The sequence below is a fragment of the Entelurus aequoreus genome, linkage group LG04 (genome assembly GCF_033978785.1).
Source record: "Entelurus aequoreus isolate RoL-2023_Sb linkage group LG04, RoL_Eaeq_v1.1, whole genome shotgun sequence".
In the NCBI taxonomy this organism is placed as follows: domain Eukaryota; kingdom Metazoa; phylum Chordata; class Actinopteri; order Syngnathiformes; family Syngnathidae; genus Entelurus; species Entelurus aequoreus.
In genome coordinates this window covers 40851343-40860540 of record NC_084734.1, presented here as the reverse complement: position 1 = coordinate 40860540, position 9198 = coordinate 40851343, and the positions used below count along the sequence as shown (strand labels likewise).

Genomic DNA, 9198 nt, shown 5'->3' with positions numbered 1-9198 from the left:
TAAAAGTTTTAGTTCTTTGAGTTCAACTCAAAGATCAACTTCAATGGGAGCGATTTATTTTTGTTTAGCATATACAGTATATATATATATATTTATAAATATACTTATACACACAGACACACACACACGGGCTGTCAAAGTTAACGCGGTAATAACGGGTTAACTATAAATTTCAATAACGGCACTAATTTTTTTAACGTGCGATTAACACTTTTTGACACTGGGGCCATGCCGTAGCGGGAGGAACTTGAGGAACTTGGCTGCAATTCACTTGCTACTGATGAGCCACAAGCGAACAGTAATGGACAAAAGAAAGTCTACCTTCTGGAAATATCAGGTTCAAAGCCATGGCAAGTTGTTCTTCAAACAAGAAAGGATTATTTGTCGTCGTGAGAAGAGGCGACGTCCCTGCAGCAAACGCCTGCTGTGCGTGTCGTTTTAAAGGTGGGTGGTGCTTCCCTTCCGTGTTCAGATTACGGTTAAGGTGCAGTGATAATATAATATTTTGTTTGTTACTGTGACTGATTTAGTAAGTAAGATGACATAAAAGCTCAACAGAAATGAAAGAAGGTCGGCAGGATGTCGAAAGTAGACTTTTTTTTATTGCAAACAGTCGATCCGACATTAAAACATGCAAATACACTTTCTCAAAACAATCAACCAGTTTTTCGGCTTCAAAATAAATGCGCTACGCTATGCATCCGATTTGACTACATTTAGGGTTTCTCCTTAATGTACGGCTTCATACTAGCCACCACACCTAACACAATAAAGTAATATAATGTATTGTAGCGTCCAGGAGAAAACAAACCAAGTCTGAATTTCTTTTTAGCTTTTATGGCCAAATTTATGCTAACAACGGGCCCAATTCCAACAAGTATGATTGGCAACACTAAATTGGCCCCAGTGTGTGAGTGTGAATGTTGTATGTCTATCTGTGTTGGCCCTGCGATGAGGTGACGACTTCTCCTGGGTGTACCACACCTTCTACCTGAGTGTAGCTGGGATAGCTGCACCCCCCGTGACCCAGAGAGGGACAAGCGGTAGAAAATGAATGGATGGATGGATATCCTGCGTGAACACACATCCGCTTCCATGCTTCACTCCCGGACACACAAAACACTTGTACTATACTAATACCGGTATACCATACAACCCTTTAATATATATATATATATATACTGTAGGTATATATATATATATACAGTATATATATATATATATATATATATATATATATATATATATATATATATATATATATATATATACATATATATATATATATATATATATATATATATATATATATATATATATATATATATATATATATATATATATATACTGTATATATATGTATATAATAATAATAATAATGGATTAGATTTATATAGCGCTTTTCTAGGCACTCAAAGCGCTTCACAGAGAAGTGAGAACCCATCATTCATTTTTACAACTCATTCATTCATCATTCATTCACCGGTGTGAGCGGCACCGGGGGCAAGGGTGAAGTGTCCTGCCCAAGGACACAATGGCAGCGATGGTAAGTGGCAGAGAGCTAACCTGCAACCCTCAGTTCTGGCACGGCCGCTCTACCCACTACGCCATACCGCCCCAAATATATATATATATATATATATATATATATATATATATATATATATATATATATATATATATATATATATATATATATATATATATATATATATATATATATATTTATACAGTATATATATATATATATATATATATATATATATATATATATATATATATATATATATATATATATATGTGTGTATATATGTATATATATGTGTGTATATATGTATATATATATGTGTATACATGTATTAGGGCTGTGAATTTTTGGGTGTCCCACGATTTGATTCAATATCGATTCTTGGGGTCACGATTCGATTCAAAATCAATTTTTTTTTCAATTCAACACGATTATCGATTCAAAAACGATTTTTTCCCGATTCAAAAGGATTCTCTATTCATTCAATACATAGGATTTCAGCAGGATCTACCCCAGTCTGCTGACATGCAAGCAGAGTAGAAGATTTTTGTAAAAAACTTTTATAATTGTAAAGGACAATGTTTTATCAACTGATTGCAATAATGTGCATTTGTTTTAACTATTAAATGAACCAAAAATATGACTTATTTTATCTTTGTGAAAATATTGGACACAGTGTGTTGTCAAGCTTATGAGATGGGATGCAAGTGTAAGCCACTGTGACACAATTGTCCTTTTCTTTTCTTTTTTTTATAAATGCCTAATGATAATGTCAATGAGGGATTTGTAATCACTGCTATGTTGAAATTGTTACTAATATTGATACTGTTGTTGATAATATTCATTTTTGTTTCACTACTTTTGGTTTGTTCTGTGTGGTGTTTGTGTCTCCTCTCAATTGCTCTGTTTATTGCAGTTCTGAGTGTTGCTGGGTCGGGTTTGGTTTTGGAATTGGATTGCATTGTTATGGTATTGCTGTGTATTGTTTTGTTGGATTGATTAATAAAAAAAAAAAAAAAAAAAAAAAAAATAATAAATCGATTTTTTAAAAATAAGAATCGATTCTGAATCACACATCGTGAGAATCGCGATTCGAATTCGAATCGATTTTTTTCCCACACCCCTAATATGTATATATATATATATATATATATATATATATATATATATATATATATATATATATATATATATATATATATATATATATATATATATATATATATATATATATATATATATATATATATATATATATATATATATATATATATATATATATGTGTGTCCACCTGAAAAGCTTCAAAATTTGGTCTCCTCAGTTTCCATATGTTTACTGAGTGTTGTTAAAAGGAAAGGCCATGTAACACAGTGGTAAAAATGCCCCTGTGCCAACTTTTTTGCAATGTGTGGCTGCCATTAAATTCTAAGTCAATAATTATTTGCAGTTCGAACATTAAATATCTTGTCTTTGCAGTCTATTCAATTGAATATAAGTTGAAAAGAATTTGTAAATCATTGTATTATTTTTTTATTTACGAATTACACAATGTGCCATCTTCACTGGTTTTGGGTTTTGCATAACCATGCATACATTATATTACTTTTATTTATTTTCACTTAAAACAAAACCACTTATTTTTAAGGTGTGGCAACCATACCTATGGTGGTGACTTATTGTATCCCATTGGGTTGAGTTTTTTCTTGCCCTGATGTGGGATCTGAGCCAAGGATGTCGTTGTGGCTTGTGCAGCCCTTTGAGACACTTGTGATTAAGGGCTATATAAATACACTTTGATTGATTGATTGACTTTTATTGTATTTAGTAGTATTATATAGCGACTTTCTTTTTCTTTTATGCAATCCGGTCAACTTAATTTGTTTTCACTTTATTGAAGTGTGCTTGCAAGTGACGTCGAGACCAATATTGGGGCCACACTGGGGCCTGTGTGCGTTTATACTCGTGTCTGATAAAGATCACATTTTACTTGCAGTGTAAACAGTCAGCTGTAAAATAATCTGATAAAAAATGAAAATCAATTTGGGCCATTTGGCCTGTAGTGCAAACGTATAGTCATAGATTGCACGCTGTTTAGCACGTGGTACTTGGATCTAAGTAAATCAGGCCCATACTGTAGCTAACAACTAAATTCTATGCAGAAAGCAATGTTACTATACTGTATTAGCACAGAAAACAAATGCTGGAGCATGATGGAGCAGCGTGTGCACATGATGCTGATTTCACATTTCTGACTGCACCCTCATATATGCCTGCCTACAACATCTTGTGAAGCGTTTAGCTAACGGACCTCCCAGGTGTGCCCAGGTAGACCCCTCAGGGGGGTCAGTGCCTCCATTGGGCCTAACTCGCGTTATCAAATCTTCTCACTTGATTTGGACTGTAATTATGTCGTAAAAACAAAGTGGCTGTGAAGCCGAGGGCCCGCCAGTATGATCCGCTTTCATCGAGAGTAGAGCGCCTTAATTATAGAGTGCGGCGCGCAGCCATCTTTCACTGGGCAGCTTTTCCCTTCTGCTCCTTTAAGCCCCGTCGCATTCTTTTATTGTGTGTTAATCACAAGGCAACGCCGGGCCGCCAGGGGTGGATTTGAACGCCGGCCCGTACATATCCCCGCACACCGGAGCGGCGCTTGTAGGTGCTAATGGAATGTGATGCCTGCGCCGTACCTAATGATACGCCTTTCACGCCACAAAGCTATTCACATGTGAGGCGGAGAAGAAAAGGACTCGCTGTTCTTTGTGCACATGCGAGGTCGGGCAGATAAATGAGCCAACGTGACAATAGATGACCAAACCTCATCAAAAGACATCATCATAATGAGGATGACGGCAAATAAAACTTAGATCAACACTCCTGGGATTTTTTTATTTCTGTGTCATTAACTTAAGAGGCAGCCATAAAACACTCCACATCTATGAGCTTTATAAGGAAATCATCTTCTTTTTATCTGCTTTTTTCCTTTCGTAGGAAGAAGATGGGCAATGCGTGTTTGTTTAGCGCCTGTGACAGATTCGACGTTCCCCCTTCCCGACAACTGGCACAGGAGAACGCCAGATGCCAAAGCAGGCAACATCTGGACACTTCATTAGGTACACAGTCTAATTATCTCACATATGCAAAATCCAAGCTCGGCTTTGATTGACACCGGCAGAGAGCATGTTTGCCATTGTGGAGCTGTTTCTAATACTATTACTATACTCTATAGACAGCGTCAAAGTAAACACGGACAGATCTTTCAAAAACATCTGTTGACAACGTACCTCCTCACGGCCGAGTATGAGCAAAGTGTAAGTCAAGACATCAGCGTACTGTATGTCACGATTTACGACGATGGAAAAGTCCTCATTTCTCATCGACTGTGTGACACTGCTGCCGTGGCGACACTGTGCTATTGTGTGCACTATTGTGTGTGAGCTATTGTGTGACCAACAAGGAAGCCATTTAGCCTTGTAGGCTCCTGTGAATGTTTCAAAATAAAAATGATAAAACCCCAATTGTAAAGACTTTAAAGAATGGTTGAGTTTAAAGTTAGCGTTGAAATGAGAAAATGAGGCCACATGCAAAGTAACAAGAAAAATATCAACAACCAAGTAGAGCTTTCCATTGGACTGATGGCAACATGGTTTTTAACACAGTCAAAATATTCATGCGCAACTATGACACAAAGGCCTACTGAAACCCACTACTACCGACCACGCAATCTGATAGTTTATATATCAATGATGAAATCTTAACATTGCAACACATGCCAATACGTTAACTTATAAAGTGCAATTTTAAATTTCCCGCTAAACTTCCGGTTGAAAACGCCTTTGGATGATGACGTATGCACGTGACGTAGCCAGTGAAACAGGAGTATCGGTAGCCCGTTGAAGCCAATACAAAATAGCTCTGTTTTCATTTCATAATTCCACAGTATTCTGGACATCTGTGTTGGTGAATCTTTTGCAATTTGTTTAATGAACAATGGAGATTGCAAAGAAGAAAGTTGTAGGTGGGATCGGTGTATTAGCGGCTGGCTGTAGCAACACAACAAGGAGGACTTACTTGGATTGCAGACGCACTAGCCAACGCTAGCCGCCAACCGCATCTGTGATCGAGTGAAGTCCTTCGTCACGCCGTCGATCGCTGGAATGCAGGTGAGCACGGGTGTTGATGAGCAGATGAGGGCTGGCTGGCGTAGGTGGAGCGCTAATGTTTTTATCATAGCTCTGTGAGGTCCGGTTGCTAAGTTGCTAAGTTAGCTTCAGCGTCGTTAGCAACAGCATTGTTAAGCTTTGCCAGGCTGAGAATTATTAACCGTGTAGTTACATGTGCATGGTTTAATAGTATTGTTGATCTTCTGTCTATCCTTCCAGTCAGGGATTTATTTATTTTGTTTCTATCTGCATTTGAGCCAGATGCTATCACATTAGCTCAGTAGCTAAAGAGCTTCGCCGATGTATTGTCGTGGAGATAAAAGTCACTGTGAATGTCCATTTCGCGTTCTCGACTCTCATTTTCAAGAGGATATAGCAGAGGTGGGACCAAGTCATTGCTTTGCAAGTCACAAGTAAGTCTCAAGTCTTTGCCCTCAAGTCTCGAGTCAAGTCCCGAGTCAAGACAGGCAAGTCCAGAGTCAAGTCCAAAGTCAAGACTAGAAAGTCTCAAGTCAAGTCCCAAGTCCTGCATTTTGAGTTTCGAGTCCTTTCAAGTCCTTTTAACCACAGACTAATATTTTTACACAGATTGTGTATGCTTTTAAAACGCTGTATTTATTTATTAAAACAAGTGCATTTGAAATTGCAGGAAAAAAAATGGTGCTGACATTGCAATTCATAATAGCACTATTAACCAGTCATTTTAATAGTTTAAACAATGTTAAACATTTAACTCATTCCTTTACAGAATAAACACATTTGCAAAAACAAACATTAACATACTATTGGTTGTATTTTATGAAAATAACATTACCACAAAGTTGAGAAGGAGCAAAGATCTTCAATATTTGTATGTGAGAATCACAAAGAAATCTTCTGGGGGAGGATGACACCCCTACAGGGGTTTGGTTTACAAACTTTCAGCCCCACCTAAAACAAAATTCACCAGCCGCCACTGATTATGATGCATTCTCATTTTAGGCAAAGTATAAGACAATACTTTCTTAACAGTATAATTGTAACCAGGAATAAGTCTTCAAGTAACAATATTAAAATACTAACATTGTTGGGTAAGACAGCATTTGGTTTTATTCTGAATCCAGTGAAACAGATTGGTGGTTTTAGCTGATATAAAGACTTTCAGGTGTTTATATATGTTTAAGTATTTGGCAGACGCTTTTATCCAAAGCGACATACATAAAAAATAGATATAAAACAATCACTGTAAACATTATCATTTAAGGGAAGAATGTAATACAAAATATCAATACAAAGTGTCAAGACAGAATAAACTCTCTGCTGCTGCAGCAACAGAGTTACAGTCTATAGGTCCCTAAAATATATAGATATCTAATGTATTCATACATTGTTTATGTAGGATATACGCATGTATATATAATCTAATCATATTGTTTCTTCAACTTAAAAATAGCTGACCGTTTTTTCCCCCTTCTCTGGGATTATATTCCCAGTTTTGATCTCGGACGTCTGGTCATTTATAGCGTATAAGAATATTATATTACTGTTAAGCAAACTATGAATAATAAAAACGCCAAAACATGTGTCCGTTATCATAGCTACACGCATGACAAAAAAACCGCGTGAAAATCAGTGGTATTCAGTGAGGTAAGAAGAATTAAATTTGCTGACAGTTCATTGCTCCTGCCAAATGAATTGCACTGAGTGGAGCGGATCACCACTCCAAGATGGCGGCTCCGCGTCTCGTCTGCGCCAGTAGGCAGTAGCGCTCAATGCTGCGTACCCTTATAAGATGTCTATGGTTATAACGTTAGCAGTGAGTTTACAGCCTCGCTGATTTAACTACACAGCAAATAAAAGTCATGTTACTTAGCCAATAAACGTTATCTTACATTCAAAACTTACCCTTCTTTGTGCAACTTCAAATGTCGAACGAAGTTGGAAGTTGTTGCGTCTCCGTCTGTAATATTCGAACTGCATGATTTGCATACGGCAATTCGTTTTTTGTTGACCAAGTCGTAGTTTTTATACCCGAACGTAACCAACTTTGGCATAATTGTTTCTCACTGCCGCATTGTTTGACAACTCATGTTCGGTGGTTGTCCTGCAATTGGATTGGATGAGAGCTGTGGGATGAAAACAACGTAGATTTAATTTGATTGGCTGTTGTACTGACAGCACACACGCTGACAAGCAGCACACACGCTTATAGACACAGACGTATAAAATGAAAGATACGGAGTGCTCCCAAATAACTTTTTAAGGTTTGGGTTTTGGGGAAAGTAGCAAGTCATGTCAAGTCAAAAGCCTCAAGTCCAAGTGAAGTCACAAGTCATTGATGTTAAAGTCTAAGTCGAGTTGCAAGTCTCTTTACATTTTGTCAAGTCGAGTCTAAAGTCATCAAATTCATGACTCGAGTCTGACTCGAGTCCAAGTCATGTGACTCGAGTCCACACCTCTGGGATATAGTATCCGAGGTGGTTTAAAATACAAATCCGTGATCCACAATAGAAAAAGGAGAGAGTGTGGAATCCAATGAGCCAGCTTGTACCTAAGTTACAGTCAGAGCGAAAAAAGATATGTCTTGCACTGCATTCTAGTCCGTCACTCTAACGTTCCTCATCCACGAATCTTTCATCCTCACTCAAATTAATGGGGTAATCGTCGCTTTCTCGGTCCGAATGGCTCTAGCTGCGTTGAAAACAATAGGAAAATATGAGGAGGCGAACAACTGACTACGTCACGCTACTTCCGGTAGGGGCACGGCTTTTTTTTTATCAGAGACCAAAAGTTGCGAACTTTATCGTCGTTGTTCTATACTAAATCATTTCAGCAAAAATATGGCAATATCACGAAATGATCAAGTATGACACATAGAATGGATCTGCTATCCCCGTTTAAATAAAAAAAAATCATTTCAGTAGGCCTTTAAAGCTATATATATATAAAAAAAAGATCCTTTACAATGCAGCTCATACAGACCTAGGAACCTTCTAAATTGTGTCTATACAAAATCCTGACAAAATGTTTGGCCAATAGACTCGACACTATACTACCAAAGGTCATTGACCCTCATCATACAGGCAGAATAGACATTTTACAATTATGCAGTGATGGGCAAGCTACTTGGAAAATGTAATAAGCTAAGCTACAAGTTACCCTTGATTAAATGTAGCTAAACTAAAGGGAAGCTATCCCTGGAGAATTGTAGCAAGCTACACTACAAGCTACACTGCAAAAATAGCTTGCTATGTCAAAGCTACATTTAACAACATTCATATCTATGGTCCCTCATGTATAATATCAATGTTAATGTAACGGAGAGTGTACAAATAAACCAAATAACTATCTGCCATTTAGCTGCGGACACCCTACAACTACCTTTAGGGGTCCCCGCACCACACTGTATGTATTTATTTTATTTTTCCTATTCTTTGGCCCACCTCTATAATGATATTCATTTTCTCTACCTACAGTAAAAAAACAGCATCTATCTATGTCTTGACAAAAAAAAGAACAATGACTTGTGT

At 37.2% G+C, this 9198-nt stretch overlaps 1 long non-coding RNA gene across 1 annotated transcript; it reads left to right on the top strand.

Annotated features, from left to right (window-relative positions):
• The first annotated feature begins 228 nt into the window (after window positions 1-228).
• On the top strand, window positions 229-5024 carry LOC133648613 (uncharacterized). The gene is made up of 3 exons (XR_009825893.1): window positions 229-444; window positions 4518-4639; window positions 4756-5024. It is a non-coding gene; the product is annotated as an uncharacterized LOC133648613 (long non-coding RNA).
• The last annotated feature ends 4174 nt before the right edge of the window (window positions 5025-9198 follow it).